At 44.7% G+C, this 23,636-nt stretch overlaps 1 protein-coding gene across 10 annotated transcripts in view; it reads left to right on the top strand.

Annotated features, from left to right (window-relative positions):
• Positions 1-201: 201 nt before the first annotated feature.
• Positions 202-23,636, top strand: part of LOC132891479 (zinc finger protein 501-like) — an 80,524-nt gene continuing 57,089 nt past the window's right edge. For 5 of the 10 annotated variants that reach the window (XM_060929081.1, XM_060929077.1, XM_060929082.1 and 2 more), the window contains exons 1-2: positions 577-764; positions 18,392-18,461. The gene's annotated coding sequence lies outside the window, so the exon portion shown is untranslated. Of the gene's footprint in view, positions 346-576; positions 765-800; positions 2,068-18,391; positions 18,462-23,636 lie in introns of those variants that run through there. The other 5 variants (XM_060929084.1, XM_060929078.1, XM_060929085.1 and 2 more) reach the window with 4 other exon arrangements.

Raw genomic sequence — 23,636 nt, 5'->3', positions numbered from 1 at the left:
CGAAGGGAACATTAAGTATAGCAACAACAAAAATTGTAAGGGGGGCGCTGTTGTTTATTTGCTCTCTGAGGGGGGGCTGACTCTCCTACACTTTGAAAACCCCTGGGCTATGAGCTCTCCAGATTTTATATCGAGCTCAGTAGTCTATAACCGCTTTAGTCACACCATCACTAGGTGGCGGTAACGCGCCAGTAGTTGCTTCTCTAACCATCAGAAAACATTGTAGAAAAAAAAGCCGCTGCTCGTTTGAACACCTTCATCCGACTGAGCTAATCATCAAATTAACATATGCTATTCTGCAGTAGCGCCTTCTGAGGAAGACCTTGCTCTGCTTTAAAACTTGAGGTGAGTTCAAGTGAATTTGCGTGGCCAATCCTAAATGGATCTTCACAGTTTAAGTGCACTGCATACAGTATGAAATAATACGGTGTACACGTTAGGTAGTACACTATTTATGCAATAAGGAGAGATTTGTAATTTGGCCTTAGCAATGTGTTTGGTGTGACGAATCTGTTTTTGTACGTTTTAAATGTTTAAATTATTTTAACTTGTTCTAATGCTGCCTTCACGTGCTAGTCGGAAGGTCCTGCGTCCCAGCTGTGAAGTCGGAATTACGAGTATGTTATGTTGAAGTGCTTTGTTGTCATAGCGAAATGACAAATGGCGGACGCGAGATTCCTTCTTATCTGTTTCTTGAGGAAATCATATTTTGATTCCGTAGCCCACGTGCTACATGAGGATAAGGATGCAAGAAAACGCACACGGTAAGTAATGCATGTAAATATTTTGAAAAGACAGAATGAATCGAGTCCCAAATCGGATATTAGTGTGCAAAAGGGACCTGTTGGCCTTCTGTACCTGATATAACGTTATGGCTATTATATTGTCTTTATTATTTATTAACACACAGGTAAGATGTGCTACAGTTTGTCGCCTACTGTATGAGGTATGTGTTATTTCCATAGACTAAAAATAATGGACAAAACCTCTGTGGCGTCACTCAGAATTTCTGAAGAGCGGGTTTGAAGCTCAAATAAGGAGGCTACGGGCGCCGCCATGTTGGTCGCGCCTAGTCCATAAATGAAGGAAGGGGCGGGGAGAGTGAAGCCTGGCCGTTGGAATAGTACGGCTGGAACACGCCTATTAACCTCGAAGTTAACAAGCTACTGGCTAAACAAGCTGCTCCAGAAGATACAGACCGTAACCTCAATGGCTAGTTTACAAAGACATACATGTCAATCAAACCTGTATAACCAACCTCCAAAATCCGTATTTCCCTTATAAAATCCGTATAAGATGCAAATTAAAATAATTTACCTAAAATTTGAATGATAATTATATCCCAGTTACTTTTTATTCAATATTAATAACAATAAACCTTCAGAATGAATACAAAGCTCCAATGTTTGACAAAAACACAAAGTGTCACTCTAATGTTCTGAATTGTACTCCATGACAGCTTTTTTTAGCAGTCTGCACCAATACCTCACTAGGCTGCATGTCACAGCAAGTGTCTGTGTTGATCTTGCCGGAGTGCCCATTCAGAATCTTTTCAGTTGCTATTGAAAGTTGCTCAGGTGGAAATACGCGTTTCAAACAAAATGTTACCGTACTTCCCGGTTGGCGGGATTCTCGCTATGCGGTGTGCGCATGATCAGAAGTGGAACGAAGTCTCGCTACCACAAGATAACGTGCGATTTCATAAGACTCTTTACTGGCTGTCAGTGCTTTGTGTGGTGTACAGTACGTTTGTAAATGTTATGCGCTCTATCATCGTGGGAATTGATTATAGCTCTAAATAAATATTGAAGTTTTTTTACAGAATCCGTATAACTTTATTTGTACGCCTGTATACTACGTTTATTGAATCAAATCCGTATAAAATACGGACATTCCGTATAGGTTTACATGTATGCAAAGGGGAAAAAAATCACCGGGCGTGTAACCATCCGATAACATATTTGATCAGGGAGTGTCGTCTTTTAGGCACTCAAGCTGTCAGTCTGAGCCTAATTTACTGAAGGGGAGACCCCGGTAAACATCAGCAGTGACATCAAATATTGAAAGGTAAGTACAATGTAATAAAGCAAATTAACTTGCAGGTGTAGTAGTGTGTAAAATGGGCCTTTTCCACTACCCTTTTTCAGCTCACTTCAGCCCAACACGGCTTGCGTTTCGACTACCTCAGAGCAGCACGACTGAGCTCACTTCAGCCTTACTCAGCACCCAAAACTCGCACGGTTTAGGAGTGGGGCTGAAGTGAGCCCAACCGAGCCAAGTGGGGCTAGGGGCATGAGGAGACACTCCCCTGCAGGGTTAGATCTTAACGCTAGCCCGTGGCTAGTGCAGATAGCCACGGGCTAGTGCAAAATCTCTGCTACTAGCCCGTGTTGGCTAGTGCAATAACTTGACATGGGTGTGGCCATCTTGAATCACGCAAAATCTGATACAAAATCTTTTAGCTCATTCTATTTATTGTACATGGTGTAATGCATTGTTGCTGAACGTTACTGTCACAGTTCATTGACACAGGTTGTAACTGTGTACCATGATGAGTGCCTAATTTGCCAGACCTACCACAAGGTGGCACCACCATTCAGCACATTTAATATTCTGTAAGAGTAGGTGGCAGGGCAGTGGGGGCTGATGTCAGCCATGTTTGAAAAGTTTTGAGATGTGAGTAAGAGGAGATTTGCACTGAATTTGCAAGACAGCATAGTTTTTAACTGGCCTATCCATATGGCCAGTGATTCTGAGTGAATGAAGCATAACCTTGTGAGTATGAAAATTCAAGATGACTCCAAATCAGTCAGTTTTTAGAATTGAAATACGTCACATTGTGCTTGTATGGCAAAGCATTAATGCCATAACATACAATTTAAAGCAATGTATTGTTATCAGTAGTTTATCATTTTGTATTTTGAAGAGTGCATTCACAATGTTTGCTCACTTGTAATTTCATTAATTTGCAGGAATGGAACAGAATTTTTTAAAATTGTGGCTGTTAAATTTTAGTTATTTTATTTTATTACCTATAAATTGTCAGTATATTATGAGCATAGAGGTAAATATCAAAGTTGATATGCCTGATATGCCTGACATGTTAAGGCCAGCTTTCTTTACCAGATTTTTTGTTGTTAATTTACTGCAGTTTTGGTTCCAGGTCCACCACTAGCCAATGCGCATAGAGCAAATAAAGTCTGAATAAAGCAGAATTGTGTTGTCATCCTCTACACACAACAGTTGCAGCATGTGGCTTAAATTGAATTGGGCTTAAAATAGCGGGCTAGTGCAACACACTGCGGGCTAGTGCAATTTGCAAGCCACTAGCCCGGCTGGCTAGTGCAGAAAAACCTTAAGATCTAACCCTGCCCTGTGCACTGATTGGTGAGGAGGAGTGTCCTCACATGCCCCCACACGCCCCGCGAGCACGCTGGGATCTGTAAACCTGGAAGAAGAAGAATTACGACAAAGAAGAAGAAGATCAGAAAACTAGAAGATGGAAGACCAACCCAACTCCATGTCTTCCATGTTTATTGTTTACTATCCGGGTCGTGAGACTACCGCTTAAAGGTCACTGATGTCACTGTTTGCGCCGCCTAACGACATCACGTGACGTCCACCCACTTTCGCTAACTCCACCCAATGTGTCCACCCACGTGTTGAGACCTAAGTATGTGTTTATTATTATTTGTAAGGTAATCAGTTGCAGTAAATGGGTAACCTAAATGTTTTCAGTTTTGGGGTTTAACAAGGGGTTAATGTGGTGACGTCACCAGCAGGGCGAGAGATATAGTGGTTGCCGTGGAGACGAGTCGGGGGGCTCGAGCTGGTGAAGTGAAGTGAAGAGTTGACATCGGTTTTTTTTTTCTTGCGAAGTGAAGTTGTTTGTTTTGTTTGACTAACTCTAAAACGCCGTGGCAAATAAAGTTGCCCATGAAAAGAAGGCCTGCCGTGTCCGTGTGATGTCAAGGGGGCAACATAAAACTGGTGTTCCCGCCCGGTTTGGAGTTTGTGAAGCAAGCAAGCAACGGTAGAATTCTAACCTACGAACCAACTGTCACCGGCTATCCAGCGGTAACCCACTGCAGTGCCCGAAGTGAATGCGACAGTGAAGGTAAACGTTTTCTATCATGTCCAAAGCACAATGAATGTCACCCGAGTGGGAGAAGGTTGTTAGGGATATTGAAGAAAAGTTGTTAACACTGTCAGCATCGGATTTGAATGACATCTGCACAGCACTCGGTTTGACAGTGGATGAGAATGACAAGGAGCTACCTCGTAAACTGAGGAGATTTATTCTCCAGTATTTAGAAGGAGATGATGTTGTTTCTCGAGAAGATGAAGGCATGTCTGTGTTATTGGACTTAAATGACAAAATTGGCGATCTCACAGGAATAAATAGTCACGCGAATGAACAAGTAGCTGTTCAGTGGGAAACACAAGCGGCAGGCGATGCTAACGTCAGAACTGCTAAGAATAACAACACTCATTCGAGCGCAGTTGTACCGAAAGCCACTGAAATACCCGCTCAAAGTGTCTCATTCGCCCATCCCATGTACCGGAGGGACTTAAAAATAATCGGACAGATAGGAGAACCAAACCAGAGTGATAAATTAACATACAGCAGTCTGGAAAGGCAAATTCAGAGGGCACTGAGAAAAGGCTATGACGAAGGTGAAGTTGTTGAAGCCGTCATTCAAGCGATTGTCCCAGGAACGCGACTAAAAAGTTATCTTGAAAGCAGAATTGATTTGACATTAGAAGCATTAAAGGCGTCACGCAGTGGCGATAAAAGTCGCATTATTCTGCACCAGAATGCTTTCGAGATTCGAAATAAATTGACCGTCGATTTTTCAAAAGCTTCCCGCGGTTGTAATCGGTCCTTATTTGATCATGCCCATCACTTGAAATTTTCCGCGTTCGCAGTGCCCCCTCTTGGTCAATGGAACAGCTGCGTGACGTCATACCAGTAACCACTCGGTGCAGTTGCAATGACGGACACACCAGAAAATAGGAGCGATGCTGAGGAAATTAGCTTTGATTTTACCGATACAGAAGAAGAAAATGGCCCACTTCGCCCGGCGAAGGTCCGCGTAGGCCAGCCGGCGGGGAGTTATAGCGTGGCCAGCTGCGCCTCTCCCGTCAGGAGGGGGAGGAGGCGCGCCGCGCGCTGCTCCATCGGCCACCCCGAGGCTTCGGCGACCTGCTCGAACAATGTGAGAAACGCCTCGGGGTCGTCCTGCGGGCCCATCTTGGTCACGGTGAGGGGAGACGGGCCCGCGGCCGGGGCGCTGGTGGACCCCGCCGACGCGAGGAGATGCCGGAACGCCTCGCGATCTTCCTGCTGGGCCAGCACCAGGGCTTCGAAGCGCCGCTCTTGCTCCTTTCGGAGCGTGACGAGCGCCTGGTGCTGGCTTTGCTGAGCCGTGGCGAGGGCGTGGACCAGGTCCGCGAACGGGGAGGATTCCATGGGGCTGCGAGGTTGGTGCTCCACCTTGTCCCGGGTTTTGGCACCACTGTAGAGCTCTCTGAAGTGTGGGTGGAGCACAGAGGACGCCAGGACAACGCTTCAGATGCAAATAGGCTTTTTTATTGCCAGACTTTTCAGTATAACCGCCAGTTTTAATCTGATAGTGAAACACACACGCACTGTGTTCTTGTCCTGGGATGAGCTCTTCTCTACTCCCCCTCTGCCTCCTTAAATAGGGCGCGGTGACTGGGAAAACACAGGTTAATTACCGTCAGGTGTAATGATTCTGCCACTCACCTTCCCTGGCTCCGCCTTTCTGTCACAGACCGGCGCTTGACCACGCCCCTGCTGCCACCGTGTGTTTTAAAAAAAAATAATTTTTTTCTATCAATACCTAGCCATGACCTTGAAATCAGATCCATTGATAACAGTCACAAATAGCGTTCAGTGTTCGTTGTTACAGCCAAACAATACACCGATTAGGCATTTTGTATCACAGAATATTAATACATCATTTCATAGTGTTTTGAGTGTTCAAAACTATCCACAAACTGAATAAATCCACAAAATCCGCAATGTAAACAACTCTGGTAAACGCACGCTATAGAGAAAACATGGGGACAGGCCAGCATCACCCAAGGGAGGTTACTGGTATGACGTCACACACAAGTTGACCTAGTTAACGGCTGGCTGCCTAAATTTGGCTGTGCGCGTCAACTTTAAATGCTTGTAGCGGGCGCATCGTGACACTGAGATCGCGGGAAACCGAGGGGCTTGAATAACCCACCAAACCCGACATTTTGACACATGATATAGCCTGATCGCTGAAATTACCGCACGACGCCTTTAAGACAAATCCTACGAACCCATTACATTGAGAAAGACGCCACTGAGTTATATCACTCCCTCACACGCGCTGCGCAGGAGCCAAGAGAAACACCCATTCAGTTTTTAATGCGCGCTATGGACCTGAGACAACAAACTGTCTTTGCCTCCGAGAGAGTCCGATCTGGTTTGAAATACAGCCCAGAACTAATTCAAAATCAGTTCCTCCAAACAGTTCTCACTGGCCTTCATGATGACACCATCCAAACTGACATGAAACCATACTTACAAGACCCAAATGTTACAGATGAGTCACTACTGGAGAAAATTACTGCTACCTTCAACCTAGAAAGCGAACGGAAAAATAAGCTGTCAGTAATGTCAAAATCAAAACCAATTAGAGTTACTGCTATAAGTGAGGAGAATGATGACATAGACGGAGAAAGCTGTGCACACAGTTCACACAGTAAGAGCAAGCAATGTAGAACGGTGAAACGAGATACACTAATGGAAAAAGTTGACCAAGGAAATAAGGCTATATGTGAAGCTATACAGAATCTCACCACTCAAATTGCCAGTCTTCAGCAGACCCCCAGGTCCCAGCAAGCAAGAGTGAGTGAACAGCCAAGTCAAAGATATCCACCACAGGCTAGAAATACAAACAGTAGACGATGTCAACAATGTCAAGTGTCTAATCCAGATGGGCAGTGTAATCACTGTTTCAAGTGTGGCAGCACAGAACACTGGGCACCAGGTTGCCGTCAGAGAAATGTGACAGCGAACACTAGCAAGATCGAAATCCAGTCTCAGCCAAGCCAGGTAGACCTGTTCAGCCTTGAAGCACCCCTCACTGGTAAGCAGAGACAAACAGCTAAGCTGGTAGGAAAGCGATGCCTGGTTCGTGCGTCCTTAGGGGGCGTGAACACTACTGTACTGTGGGACACCGGCTCTCAAGTGTTAATAGTGGGAACGAACTGGAGGAAGATACACCTGCCCAATGCTGTGGTGAGACCAGTGACGGAGCTTCTGGAGGAAGGAGCGTTGCACCTCTCAGCTGCCAATGGCACAAGCATTCCCTACGAAGGATGGATGGAAGCTGAATTCACGCTGTCGAAGAACGCTGTTGCTGGAATGAGTGAACAGCCTGTCCGTGTCCCAATCCTAGTTGCCAGTGGTGACATTGAACGCCCCATCATCGGCTTTAATGTGATTGAAGAACTAGCACTGAGAAATGACTCACGTGAAGACAGCATTCCACCAGCCCACATGGTTAAGAACTTGTGCTCAGCGCTAGAGGTAGGCCACAAAACGGCCAGAGCTGTGTTGACTGTGTTAAAGAAACAGAAGCCAGACATTCAGCCTCACATAGCCAAAGTAGGCAGGAATCCAGCGACCATCCCCCAAAACACAGCAATCACAGTGCATTGTAGCTGGTTGGGTCAGAGTGCATCAGGCACACACCAGGTAGTGTTGGAGCCACACCACGAAACACCATGGCCAGCAGGCCTCACCATCAAAGATCAGTTAATCCAGCTGACTCCTGAAGATTATGGCAAAGTTGCAGTGACAGTTGAGAATACAACTAACCATGACATCACACTCCACAGTCGCACTACATTGGGCTGGTTACACAGCGTCGATGCCGTCTACCCACTGCAGACAAAGTCTGTTGTCGATGTCACCCCTCAGCCAACACACTGTAGTGCCTCTTCGCCTGGCCCACAGTTCAATCAGACGACACGAGCAGAGTGCTGGGACCCACCAGTGGACCTGAGTCACCTGACGGCTGACCAACAGCGGCAAGTGAAGCAAATGCTCAGGGAGGAATGTAATGTGTTTGCAAAAGATGAATGGGATACAGGATGCATAAAAGACCTTGAAATGGAGATACAGCTTAAAGACAATGTGCCTGTGCAAAGAACATACAATGCAATCCCTAAACATCTATACCAGGAAGTGAAAACACACATACAAGACCTACTTACCAGGGGATGGATCCAGAAATCGTGTTCCTCATACTCCTCGCCTGTGGTATGTGTCAGGAAGAAAGATGGTGGTCTTCGGCTGTGTGTCGACTACAGGTTGCTGAACGGGAAGATGTTACCTGGCAGGCACCCAATCCCAAGAATACAGGAGATCCTGGAGAACCTGGGAGGAAATTCTTGGTTCACGGTGTTGGACCAGGGGAAGGCATATCATCAGGGCTTCATGAGCGAGAAGAGCAGACCATGTACAGCATTCGTGACACCATGGGGGCTCTATGAATGGCTGAGAATCCCTTTCGGCCTCACCAATGCGCCAGCAGCTTTCCAACGCTACATGGAGGGATGCCTAGGTGACCTCAGAGATGAAGTTTGTGTGCCATATTTGGACGATGTATTGGTCTTCAGCTCAAGCTTTGAACAACACGTCCAAAATGTCCAAAAAGTTCTGCAGAGGCAAAGAGAATGTGGCATAAAGCTGAGACCGAAGAAATGTGACTTCTTCAAGCGTGAGGTCTGTTATGTGGGCCGAGTCATCTCTGCAGAGGGATACCAGATGAACCCCAAAGAGGTAGAGGCAGTGCAGGCGCTGAAGCATGAGACACCAGCTACTGTGAGAGAGGTGAGAAAGCTGATGGGTTTTCTGAGTTACTACAGAGCCTATATCAAAGACTTTTCACGCATAGCCAAACCCCTCTATGACCTGCTAGCTAAGCCCAAGTCAGAACAGAAGCAGGGCCCAAAGAGTAAGGGGGGCAGCCGCAAGCCAGCACAGCTGTCACCGTCCCACCCAGTACAGTAGTTACCAGTTCACAGAGAGATCATGAACAGACTTGTAGATCAGCTGACCAACCCACCAGTAATGGCATATCCAGATTTAGAGAAGCCCTTTGTGCTGCATGTCGATGCGTCAGAAGACGGCCTAGGTGCAGTGCTGTACCAGCGTCAGGAGGGTGTTCTGAGAGTCATAGGATATGGGTCACGAACATTGTCAACTGCAGAGAGGAACTACAACTTACATTCTGGCAAGCTGGAGTTTCTGGCACTCAAATGGGCTATAACTGAGCGCTTTCGTGACTACCTGTTTCATGCCCCCCACTTCACAGTGTACAGTGACAACAACCCCTTGACATATGTCACAAAGTCAGCGAAACTCAATGCAGCTGGACACCGCTGGGTGGCAGAGTTGGCAGACTACAGATTCACCATCAAGTACAGGCCCGGGTCAGTGAATCGAGACGCTGATTTCCTGTCCAGAAGAGTAAAGCCCATTGAAGAAGTCATGAGAGAATGTACAGAGGAATGCCAACAGGATGCCATCGAGTGTGTAGGAGAAGCTGCGGAGCGAGAGGAAACAGGGGGAGTTACCTGGATCTCAGCTGTCACCTGTAATGAAGATGTGCTGTCAGAAGTGTGTAATATCTCAGAGTCCATCCAGCCCCTGGCAATTAAAGACATCAGAGAGGCCCAGCAGGCAGACCCAGTCATCAGCAGAGTGTTGGCGCTGAAAAGAACACATGCCCATTTAAGACACAGAGAAAAGACGGCAGAAAGTGAGACCGTCAGACACCTTCTCAGAGAGTGGCCCCGCCTGCAGGTGGATGGAGATTGAATCCTCAGGAGGGAGACAACAAGAAGAAAACAGCTGGTTGTTCCTGATTCCCTAAAGGCCATGGTCTACAAACACCTGCACGAGGACATGGGACACTTAGGCGCAGATCGAATGGTTGCTCTTGCAAGAGAACGCTTCTTCTGGCCTAAAATGAGACAGGAAATGGAACTGTATGTCACACAGGCATGTCGCTGTATAAAAAGGAAGAAACCAAACCGAATAACGAGAACGCCTATACAAAGCATTGAGACATCTGCACCTTTTGAAATGATCTCCATTGACTACCTGCACCTTGACAAGTGTAAAGGAGGCGAAGAGTACATACTCGTAGTAGTGGACCACTTCACAAAGTACGCACAGGCCTATGCAACAAGGGATAAGTCTGGGAAGACGGCAGCGAGAAAACTGTTCGACGACTTCATCATGCGATTCGGCTTCCCGTCGAAGATCCATCATGACCAAGGAAGAGAGTTTGAAAATGCACTGTTTCGTAAGCTGCAAGACTACTGTGGTATTAGCCATTCTCGCACATCCCCATACCACCCACAAGCCAACCCTGCAGAGCGTTTCAACAGAACTCTGCTGAGTATGCTGCGCACGCTTGAAGAGTCCCAGAAGTCAAGGTGGAAGGAACATCTGAACAAAGTGGTGCATGCATACAACTCGACTGTGCATGATGCGACAGGGTTTTCCCCATACTTCCTGCTCTTTGGGCGCGAGCCAACCTTACCTGTTGACCTGATGTTCCCACAGGGAGGAGACGGAATGACCCAGTCTCACACAGGCTATGCAGAGAAGTGGAGAGAGGTCATGCAAGAGGCTTACGCCATTGCGATGCAGAACATGCAGAAAAGTGCAAGAAGAGGTCCGGAGAATTACAACCGACGTACATGGAGTTCTACCCTTCAACCAGGTGACCATGTACTGGTGAGAAACTTCACACAAAGAGGGGGCCCTGGGAAACTCCGCAGCTACTGGGAAGATGCTGTTCATGTTGTCAAGGAAAGAAAAGGCCCTGAGAGTCCAGTGTATGTAGTCGAACCACTGCAAGGAACGGGAAAAAGACGAGTGCTACATCGTAACCTACTCCTACCATGTCCTTACCTTGTCGAGGGTCCTGAAGTGTGTGAACATAACCTGCAACAGAAAAACAGTAAAGACAAACCAAGACATAGAACAAGAAGACATCAAACAAAACCTGACACTTACCAAACAGAGACAGAAAGTTCCAGTGAAGAAGAGTACCACCTGTGGACAGCAGACAGACATGTCAATCTATCCCTCAATGCAGAAGCAGAAGAATTCCAGCCGAGGAGGGAAATGCTGAGAGGGGAACCCAGCGTGGCGTTCATGCCCGAGGAGCAACCCCAAGTGGAGCAGATGGAGGAGAGACATGGCACGGAGAGGGAGACTGAAGGCCCAGCTGCGGAACCCGACAGTGAGTGAAGTGATGCTGAGGCGTGGGGGGACAGGCCAAGGAGGACCAGGCAGCCCAGGCGTTTTTACACGTATGACCGGCTAGGCGAGCCAACCACCCGGCAGTTGAATGCCATCCCCGTCAGCGTGAGCAGCTCAGGTGCCAGGCCCAGAGTGAGCAGCCGAGGCTATGACGTCCCTGCCAGACCATCATTTATGTATCCTTTTCAGTTCTAAGTAGACTTAGAAGACACACTTAAATCAGTTCAATGTTTATTTTGTAGATATTGCACATTCTTGATAGTATATTACAGACATCACAGTTCACACATATTAACACACATCACCAAACACAACAGGAATTCTGAACAGTTACTTCAGTAATTAACAGAGTGAAGGGCTTGTCATTATTAGTGCAGTATAGTATTGAAGTAGTTACAGCAGTGTAATACAGTTTAAGATGCATAAAGTTGGGTGTAGATGGTAATTTCCTTGTCCCATTGTGAAGATCGGGGGACCCACCAACACCTCAATGGACTACTCCCCTGATAAGACACAAGGAACTATGAACACTTAGTGTGTGTGTTGCAATAAGAGACTTGGCTTTGCCATGAGAGACTGTGTTTTGCCATGAAAGATTTGACTTTTGCCACAGGAGATGAACAGAAAAATGACAGAGACATTAAAACAGCCTAACTACCTTGCAGTTTGAAATTGTGTGTGTGTGTGTGTGTGTGTGTGTGTGAATGTGTCCGATAGCTTTGTTTACCTTTTTCCAGAATGTTATGTTAAAATGTTCTGCCAACATTTTTTTTTTAGTGGGGGAGGGTGTTGAGACCTAAGTATGTGTTTATTATTATTTGTAAGGTAATCAGTTGCAGTAAATGGGTAACCTAAATGTTTTCAGTTTTGGGGTTTAACAAGGGGTTAATGTGGTGACGTCACCAGCAGGGCGAGAGATATAGTGGTTGCCGTGGAGACGAGTCGGGGGGCTCGAGCTGGTGAAGTGAAGTGAAGAGTTGACATCGTTTTTTTTTTTCTTGCGAAGTGAAGTTGTTTGTTTTGTTTGACTAACTCTAAAACGCCGTGGCAAATAAAGTTGCTCATGAAAAGAAGGCCTGCCGTGTCCGTGTGATGTCAAGGGGGCAACACACTTCCAGCCAGCACGGTTCAGCGCGGTTGTAGTCGAAATGCAACCCCAACAGCCCCACTCAGCTCGACAGCCCAACTCAGCACCGCACGGCTCAGCCCAACTCAGCCGTGTTGGTAGTGGAAAAGCCCCAAAAGTTGTTTGCATGGAAAAGCTCTGAGACGAAATGTTGAAGGACCTGAAGGGAGCAGTTCATGTGAAGAAACCCATCAACATCCCAGAGTTGAAGCTGTTCTGTACGGAGGAATGGGCTAAAATTCCTCCAAGCTGGTGTGCAGGACTGATCAACAGTTACCGAAAACATTTACAGGGGTGATAGCGTTCCGGCGCCGCACCGGATTTCCGGCGTACCGTGGCTGGGGAAAAAAAAAATCTAGTTTGCCCATTGTCCTGTGTCATTCTGAGATGCGCAGATAGACAGTAAAGGGAATTCACATGATATGGAACTAGTGGGAAAAAAGTGCCGGCACGGCACGTCACGGTCTAATTCGTGCCGTGACGGCACTTTTTTCCCACTAGTTCCATATCATGCGAATTCCCTTTACTGTCTATCTGCACATCTCAGAATGACACAGGACAATGGGCGAACTAGATTTTTTTTTTTTCCCCAGCCACGGTACGCCGGAAATCCGGCGCGGCGCCGGAACGCTATCACCCCTGCATTTAGTTGCAGTTATTGCTGCACGGGGGGTCCCACATCAGATACTGAAAGCAAAGGTTCACATACTTTTGCCACTCACAGATATGTAATATTGGCTCATTTTCCTCAATAAATAAATGACCAAGTACACGGAGTGCAGAATTATTAGGCAAGTTGTATTTTTGAGGATTAGTTTTATTATTGAACAACAACTATGTTCTCAATCAAACAAAAAAACTCATAAATATCAAAGCTGAATATGTATGGAAGTTAGAGTGGGGTGTTTTTAGTTTTGGCCATTTTAGGAGAATATGTATGTGTTCAGGTAACTTTCACTGTGCAGAATTATTAGGCAACTTAATAAAAACCAAATATGTAGCCATTTCACTTATTTATTTTCACCAGGTACACTGATATGACAACTCCAGATTTGCAAATAAACATATCTGACATTCAAACACAAAACAAAAACAAATCAGTGACCAATATAGCCACCCTTCTTCATGAGGACACTCAAAAGCCTTCCATCCATAGATTCTGTCAATTTCTTTATCTGTTCACAACCAACATTGTGTGCAGCAGCAACCACGGCCTCCCAGACGCTGTTCAGAGAGGTGTACTGTTTTCCCTCTTTGTAGACCTCACGTTTTATAATGGACCACAGGTTCTCTATGGGGTTTAGGTCAGGTGAACAAGGGGGCCATGTCATTATTTTTTTCACCTTTCAGACCTTTACTGGCTAGCCATGCAGTGGAGTATTTGGACGCATGAGATGGAGCGTTATCCTGCATGAAAATCATGTTCTTCTTGAAAGATGCTGACTTTTTCCTATACCACTGCTTGAAGGTTTCTTCCAGGAACTGGCAGTAGGTCTGGGAGTTGAGTTTGAGTCCATCCTCAACTCGAAAAGGTCCAACAAGCTCGTCTTTGATGATACCAGCCCATAGCAGTACTCCACCTCCACCTTGCTGGCGTCTGAGTCGGAGTGGAGCTCTGTGCCCATTACTGATCCAGCCACAGGCCCATTCATCTGGCCCATCAAAAGTCACTCTCATCTCATCAGACCACAGCACCTTAGAAAAATCAGTCTTAAGATATTTCTTGGCCCAGTCTTGACGTTTTATCTTGTGTGCCTTACTCAGTGGTAGTCGTTTTTCAGCCTTCCTTACCTTGGCCATGTCCCTCAGTATTGCACACCTTGTACTCTTTGACACTCCAGGAATATTGCAACTCTGGAATATGGCAGAACTGGATGCTAATGGCTGCTTGTTAGCTTCACGCTTGATTTTCCGCAGATCATGTGCAGTTATTTTGCGCCTTTTTTTTCCCCACACGCTTCTTTCGACCCTGTTGACTATTTGCAATGAAACACTTGATTGTTCGGTGATCACGTTTCAACATCTTCGCAATTTCAAGAGTGCTGCATCCGTCTGCAAGACATCTCACAATTTTATACTTTTCAAAGTCTATCAGATCTCTCTTCTGACCCATTTTGCCAGAGGAAAAGAGGTTGCCTAATAATTATGCACACCTGATATAGGGTGTTGATGTCATTAGACCACACCCCCTCTCATTACACAGATGCACAGCACCTGATATACTTAATTGGTAGTAGGCTTTCAAGCCTAAACAGCTTGGAGTGGGACAACATGCATTAAAAGGATGTTGTGGTCAAAATACTCACTTGCCTAATAATTCTGCACTCAGTGTATAATTTGTCTCATTTGTTTAAGGGCAATTCCATGTAAATGTCAACCTCACCATGCAAAAATAAAGCAACATGTAATACATCAAAACCACTCCCAGAGATATCACCTAGGCCTGTATTTTACAGATGTGAATAAGTTGAACCAATTTGTAACCAACCTAATATGTCACTGTCAGTCTTTTTCTTATAATGTAAAACCCAAGCTAAAATCAACTATGATCATGTACAATTCTATATTATTGCCACAAGCCACAGAAATGTATGCTAAAATCCACAAAACAGCAAAGCAATAGCCATCCTAAATATTATTTAAGAACTTTGATAGTTTTAGCTGATATTTAGAGAGTTTTTCAAAGGGTTATGGTGGTTAAATTGCTGATTTTCTAAACATATGCCATGTCTATTTCAGACGCGTCACATCCATAACGGAATTTCGTCACATCCATAACGCTGACTTTTCCTTCCGAAACTCTGCATGAAATACAAAATATTTTAAACAAAGATTTTTTTAATATTCACCTTGGACCCCTCTATCAAATGGATATCTCCATTTCGACATTAGGTTTACAATTTCACAGAGTTTGATAAAAACGTACAGTCACCCAAGAAAAGTGATACTTTTTCTGTCACATCCATAACGCATCTTTTATTGGCATTTTCTGGCATGCCCTAGATGTACTATGGGAATTGTTCTTGTTCTATCACTTCTCCAGTATGGTACAGCCTTAAAATATGCAACACCTGTTTAAATACTGGGAGACAATAAAACATGCACTGGGTCATTTGTTGCCATTTTGAGTTCAAGTGTCACGTCCATAACGCTGGAATTGCTCTTAACTGGGTTCTCTTTATCTACTTTTAAGACTTGTGTGAAAATCTGATGATGTTTTAGGTCATGTTGATGCAGAAATATAGAAAATTCTAAAGGGTTCACAAACTTTCAAGCACCACTGTATATGAAAATGTTAAATATATAGGCAATAAGAAACAACTTGCATTAAGTCACAGAAGTATTCCTTGTCTTTGAAGTTTGACATGCAGAAAAATATTCAGTATTGCAACACTGTGCTGCATCATTTTCTAGCCATGGACTGGAAAACCCAAAATTAAAATCTCAAGTGCTGACAAACTTAAGTCAGAATTTTGTGACATTTTCTGATCGATGCAGGTCTGTTGTTGCGGAGTTGAGTGACCTTTGGCATGGCCAGATTTTCAAAGGAAATTACCAACAAATTCAGCCAGGTTGTTCATCAGATGCAGGGCTCTACACTAACTTTTTTTTTTTTCAGGAGCACACGTGCTCCTCATCTCATCTCATTATCTCTAGCCGCTTTATCCTACAAGGCAAGCTGGAGCCTATCCCAGCTGACTACGGGCGAAAGGCGGGGTACACCCTGGACAAGTTGACAGGTCATCACAGGGCTGACACATAGACACAGACAACCATTCACACTCACATTCACACCTACGGTCAATTTAGAGTCACCAGTTAACCTAACCTGCATGTCTTTGGACTGTGGGGGAAACCGGAGCACCCGGAGGAAACCCACGCGGACACGGGGAGAACATGCAAACTCCGCACAGAAAGGCCCTCGCCGGCCACGGGGCTCGAACCCGGACCTTCTTGCCGTGAGGCGACAGCGCTAACCACTACACCACCATGCGGCCACACATGCTCCCAAGTTAAAAATTTTAGGAGCACAGGGAAAAAAATGGGGGCACAAGTAGGTTTTCATTTTAAAGGTTTATTGCAGCGCACACCTTAGACACACCAACACATAAAACGCAAAATTCAATTATGAATGAATGAATGAATAAACAAATGAATAACGAACAACTGAATGAATGAACAAACAGTAGCTAAACAGAGAGCAGAGCTAACAACATCATCAAGGACAGCTTCCACCCTGGCTCTGAGTTCTTTGACTTGCTGCCCTCAGGCAGGCGTTACAGGTGCATCAAAGCAAGGACCAACCAACTCAAAAACAGTTTTTTTCCCCACAGGCCATAACCACCTTGAACAATTAGCCTTTTTCACATTATGTCACTTGCAGGGGAACTCGTATCCGTTTTCAGCCTTTTGAATGGAAGAAGAGGTATATGGCGGCAACACATGTTAACAAAACTGTGTCATTCACAGATAAGACTGATAATAATATTGTGCATTGTTGTTTATCACTACGTATTGTTAGCGACCATTCCAGTCACCTATCTGCCTTGTTTTGGAAAGGAAGTTTACTGACTTTCTATTGTTGCTACTTGTTAGCCAGCAGATTAGCATGCCGCCTCTTCCATTTAAAAGGCTGAAAACGGATGTGAGGTTCTTCTGCAAGTGACGTAATGTGAAAAAGGCTAATTACATGCACTGACTGATGCCACTTCTGGCAGGTGCAACAATGCACCAACAAGGACCTAAAAGGGCAATATTCTCACACTTAGCTGATACAGTGCAATACTTATTACAGTGACCTCACAGAGCAACTTTTTAGTTTTTATAGCTTTTGTATATTTTATATTTATATTTCTACACTTTTACATCCATACCCAATACAGTGCAATATCCTGAGTTTTGTAGCTGAACTGAGTTTCTATAACTAATGTGCAATTAACATCTGCAACTCAACACGCCCAGTTGTATATATATTCTTTGTTTTTCTGCTGTGTTGTGACATGCACCATTTGTATATACTGTATATTATTTGTTTTTCTGCTGTGTTGTATGTTCCCATCTAAATGTTTGCACTGGGGTGTGTGCTTTCCATCTCATTATATAATTTTCCCGCACCTTCTCCCATCGTTCTAGCTTTCTTCACTACACTTTCTTCCTCGTCCGTTCTTTTATTCTTGTTTCCACCATCATTGCTTTTAAAAAACGCCGTTATTCTCTGCATAGCGAATATATTTCTCAGCTCGGTCCGAACCAGCTCTCAGTTATCTCTCAGTTGAATGATCTGATGAATCCCTAAAAAGCACTTTTCCCACCTAATGCCACACCCACAACATACAACCGTGGGAAAGAGGGGCAATCACAGAAAGATGGGGCAGAACAGCAAAAAAAAGTAACTTTTTCACTCCCCCCCCCCCCCCCCCCCCCCCCCCATGGCTGCCATGGGAACCACCGCAGGTGCAAGACAGGGGCAATGCACGCACACAACACTGAACACACACACAATAATACAGGCCGTTACTCGTTACACTATATTAGGTAGGGTATCCAGCGCTGGATTTACATACTTTGCAGTTTAATGTTTGATACATTTTAGAATGTTAAACTCGTCGCGTCTGTGCTCAGTGCTTTCCTAAATTGTCGGCCGCAAGAAGCCCTCGCATGAATGCGCGTTTTGGTTTTTTTTCGTCGTTCGCATGCTGAAAAATTCGCTCGCAAATGCGAGTGAAACGTGGGCACTGTACAGCCCTGATCAGATGCTCACCAAATAAACATTAAAGGAATAGAAAATGTAAAATAAATATATGCATGGGTTGGTAGCTTGTAATATTGAGAGCCCGTAAGAAAAGTTTCAGGTATGTTTGACCTAAGAAAGTTGTGAGTGTTTTTCACTTCAGATTTTCATTTCTGTTGACCAGGTTTCTGCCACGGAAGAGGCCCGAGTGAGTGAAAAAAGTGGAGGAAGTGTACAAAAACCTGCAGAGTGCTGTAAGTGATTCAAATGGCTATTTACTTCTGAGATACAGCAAGTGTACTACATAGGGTGCAAATTATAGTAGTGTAACTGTAGTGCAGTACATGGGGTGTGAATTATAGTGGTGTACTGTAACTGTAGTGCTCTACAAAGGGAGTTAAAGGAATAGAAAATGCAAAGTAAATACGTGCATGGGTTGGTAGCTTGTAATATTGAGAGCCCCTAAGGAAAGTTTCAGGCATGTTTGGCCATTTATAAGAAAGTTGTGAGCGGTTTTGTATCGCTGCACTAATGCCACCAGGAGGCTGCCATGTTGCCTGTTGGAAGGGCAGTGCGTGACGTCATTTGGGCGCAAGGCTGAGTGTGTACTGAAGGGCCAAAGCGAAAGGTCTACTAAGGTGACAATGTCGTGGGGTATTTTTTCCCCCCTCCTCTCCACTATACATCTGAAATGGTTTATTAATGAGCTACAAACCTGAACTCTACCTGTAAACTATGTTATGTATCTATGTTTTACTACTCATTAGCATGCTCTTGACTCACTCATGAAAAACTTCAAGACTTCCCCAGGCTAGCCTACCATAATTACTGTAGTAGGCAGTCCAACCCCTGAGGCAACACAGAAAGAGGGTAAACAAACACTGCTTTACTATACAGGATTCATGTGAACATTACAGCAGGATGCACTTGTACGGAAAAAGGTGGAAATATTGCCAGAAACACCCGAGCTGCTGGTATGGTATGGATTTATTTGGTAAAATTCATACATGTAAAAGATGCACGATAAATGGCACCAAGGACAACACAAAGTATAAAATGCACTTATTTCCAATGTGGTCCCCTTGATGACAGCAGAAAACAATAAAATATAAGAGACAATAATAAATTGACAAAATTGTATAAACAATGATGAAAGTCATAAACAAAAAAAATATACTAACTGTAATTATCACAGAGTATAACTAGATTACGGAAATGGCACCAAAATGATTAAAAATTAGTTATATACACACACAACTGGGTTTAGAATTTACTCCATAAAAACTGTTTCACCTGTTTCTTAAAATTATCACGTGTTTGACTAGATTGCAGTGATTGAGGTCGGCTGTTCCACAAACAAATTCCTGTATACCTAAAAGAACTCCGAATGGTTTCCGTAAAGTGTGATGTCACTTACAATATACGGCAAAATTTGACAAAATGGACCATAGTGCCAATGACATTTCCTCGAGTATTTCGGACAATGACACGAATAACGATGATCATGAAAAATAAGCATTACCATGTCAATTAGATGCACACAAGTGAACAATGTTTATAGGGTTGTTTTAGTTAGTAATTACTGAGGCTTTTCTGACAACACTGAATCAAGGCAAGACACCCAACAAACATCAGGCTGGTTAACTGCATCAGCAATTATTACGTTTATGCCCAAAGGAACTCAAAATAACATCACGCTTAATAAAAAGTTAGGGAAGCCATAAAAAGTGTTTTCTTACCCTTGGAACTTTTGCGGACAACTGACCATGTTGTTTCGTTTGTCTTGTCCTCTTTTTGGCCGAAGATTGTGGATCTGGATTCAGCGCTGGTTTGTACAGTGTTCCTAATGCTGGTGCATCCGAGTTGTTTGAGTGAAACAATTTTCTTCAAAATGTTCCAAGCACACAAGCTGCGCAAAACAGTGTTTGTTTACCCTCTTTCTGCGTTGTTGTGCATGTTGGACACACTACTACGGTAATTACAGTAGGCTAGCCTGGTGACGATGAGGAAGTTTTTCATGAATGAGTCGAGAGCATGCTAACGAGCCCTTATGCTGCCAGGAACGTGTAGAAACTCACACACTTGCCTCTTCAACGTATTTAGGTAAGTCATTGTATGCAGATCTGTTTATAGGTTGTCTAGCAAGGTTACAGTCCGCAGAATGAGGCTGTCATGGCAGCACTACTTGTACCGAGGATATAAATATGGAAAGTTACCTCCTGCATTCAGTCACATAGAAATGCATCAGCTGTTCACTCTTCCCTTGCTGTTTATCAGTGACATCAATATTATCTTTCCCCCTCCACTTTTTTGTTAGAGAAATGGAATTTTGATTTTTTTTTTCATATAAACTTTTAATGAAATCATCTCCAGCCAGGGGCAGCTTCAAGTCTTACTCGCTATACAGAGCTTCTGTGTCTTGCGCTCAAAAATGATGTCAGAGCACTCCCGGAAACGATCGGGGGGGGGGGGGGGGGGATTTTTCTGATTGGTTAAAATATTTGCAATGGCAGCCTCCATGAAATCGTCCATTCTGCATAGAAACTTGACTTTTGGAGATGGATATCTTAGTTGTGTGAGCTCCATATTTTCAATTATTCACATGAATCGTTAGTTTATATCATCTTTCTTCATAACTATTTTAAAAATGGGTTTTCTTTTTTTTTTATTAAGTACATAAAATATAGGGTTGAATGCTATTCATCTCATCTCATTATCTCTAGCCGCTTTAACCTGTTCTACAGGGTCGCAGGCAAGCTGGAGCCTAGCCCAGCTGACTATGGGCGAAAGGCGGGGTAAACCCTGGACAAGTTGCCAGGTCATCACAGGGCTGACACAGACAACCATTCACACTCACATTCACACCTACGACCGTCACGAGAGTCACCAGTTAACCTAACCTGCATGTCTTTGGACTGTGGGGGAAACCGGAGCACCTGGAGGAAACCCACGCGGACACAGGGAGAACACGTAAACTCTGCACAGAAAGGCCCTCGCCGGCCACGGGGCTTGAACCCGGACCTTCTTGCTGTGAGGCGACAGCGCTAACCACTACACCACCGTGCCGCCCCAATGCTATTGATGGGATAGAAATGTTTTTTGCTTTTCTTGAATGTGAGCTGTTTGAAAATAAAAAAATGGCATTGTTTACAAATGCATGTTAAAATTCAAGTCCTAGATTTGGTGATGCCATTTGAAGTTATTTCATAGGGGAGCTCCATGAATAATGATAAATCATTTCATTTGGGAAGAATCAAGCTACAATGTAAAAATTAAAATCATGAACAAAATTTATTCATTTTGAGCAAGTATTTATTCATGGAAATGGTAGGTTTCTAAGGTTTTTATAGAACTGCACAGGTAAAATATCTAGATAAATATTTACTGAATACAAGTATAAATTTAGCCGCAAGCAGCGATGAGGGGCCCTCACACCTCCGGGTCCATGACCTGTCACGTTTGCTCATCAAACAATGCCTGGGTATCTGATGTATGCACCACCAGTGATGAATTTTTTGGCAGTGGAGTCATTACTGTCCATGTGGAAATGGTGGTGCTGTACCAGAGGGTCACTTTGGGCATGTGCTGATCATCAGGACCATTATATCCTATAACCTGTGAAGTTTGAGCCATATTAGGCAATGCATATCGAATTTATGACACTCTTCCGGTTTGTGTGGTGTCACATATAAATTTATTGGTTTGCCATTTCAACATCTTGCATGGTATCACAAATCCCTTCAGGCAATGCATGGTGAATTTTTGACACACTTCCTGTTTGCATGGTGAAACATATAAATGTATTGTTTCGCCATTTCAACATCTTGCAAGAGATCACAAATCCCTTTGCAATTTAATATCAGCATCGTGACATCCTATACACCAAATATTGTATGAACACTCCAAACTGCCTTGGAGGAGTACGTCAAAATGTAATGTGTCAAAACGCACAAAACAAAAATAACTCCCTTCCTGTTGAGTATGGCTGATGCAATGTACATTGCAATTTTGTTCGTCTAAGGGCACTCCACACACCTACCAAATTTGACACAGATAGGTGAAACTATATACCAGGGAGGAGTCTCAATGACTTATGGGGGCTCTGTGGAGTCCCCCGGACACAACCGGTGCCATGCCTCTATCCCTGAGTAGTGGTGGCCAGTACTGATGTGTGTACAAAATTTCATGAGTTAATTTTTCAGCAATGGAGTCATTACTGTCTTGGTCCAAAACCAGAGGGTCAGTTTGGGCATGTGGATGTCCTCAGAACCATTATGGTTTATAATTTGTGAAGTTTTAGATATATCGGGCAATGCACAATGAATTTATGACACACTTTGCGTGGCATAACACACATTTATTGGCTTGCCATTTCAATAAATCTTGCATGATGATGCAAGATATTGCAAATCCCTTTCCAGTTTACCATCTGCAACATCTTGACATCACGTATACCAAATATGGCATGAATCCAACAAACTGCCGAGGAGGAGTACGTTAAAATGTAACGTGTGAATGCAAAAAAAAACTCACTTCCTGTTGAGTATAGCTAATGCAATGTATAGGCTATTGAATTTTTATTTGTCTTGGCAAGGCAAGTTTATTTACATAGCGCTGTGGCAGTTCCTATGTATGGGCGGAGCACAGAAGACAGCAGGCCAGAACTGAGTTCCCAAAACTCTTATTTTCAGCTTTTCAGCTTATTTAAACACAGACACACGCACACACATCAGCCGTCTGGTTCGGGAGAGCGCCCCTTGGCTCTCGCTCTCCCTCCTTAAGTAGGGCACGGTCACTGGGAAGACACACAAACACAGGTTAATTGCTCTCAGGTGTAGTGATTCTGCCACTTACCTTCCCTGACTCCGCCCTCTTGTCACAGACCGATGCTTGACCACGCCGCCACTGCCACATATCCCCCACCGCCTGACTTAGGCAGGGCGGCCGTCCGGCCTGCAGCCGACTCCCCCCCACCCCACCCCTTGACGGGAGAGGAAGTCCGCCACGACCATCTGTGCCCCCGGCCTGTGGACCACCTCGAAATTAAAGGGTTGGAGTGCCAGATACCAATGGGTGATCCGCGCGTTGGCATCCTTCATGCGGTGGAGCCACTGGAAGGGCGCGTGGTCTGAACAGAGGGTGAAAGGGCACCCCAGCAGGTAGTACCGGAGGGCAAGGACCGCCCACTTGATGGCCAGACACTCTTTCTCTATGGTGCTGTAGCGCCCCTCACTCACCGACAGCTTCCTGCTGATGTACAGGACAGGGCGGTCCTCCCCCTCCACCTCCTGGGACAAAACCGCCCCCAGCCCTCTGTCTGATGCATCAGTCTGCAACACAAAGGGGAGAGAAAAGTCAGGGGAGTGTAAAAGTGGCCCCCCACACAGTGCAGCCTTTACCTCAGAAAAAGCCCGCTGGCATTGCTCCGT

This window comes from Neoarius graeffei, chromosome 9 (assembly GCF_027579695.1).
Source record: "Neoarius graeffei isolate fNeoGra1 chromosome 9, fNeoGra1.pri, whole genome shotgun sequence".
Taxonomy (NCBI): domain Eukaryota; kingdom Metazoa; phylum Chordata; class Actinopteri; order Siluriformes; family Ariidae; genus Neoarius; species Neoarius graeffei.
Note: the sequence above shows the minus strand (reverse complement) of the source record. Positions and strands in the feature narration are given on the sequence as shown.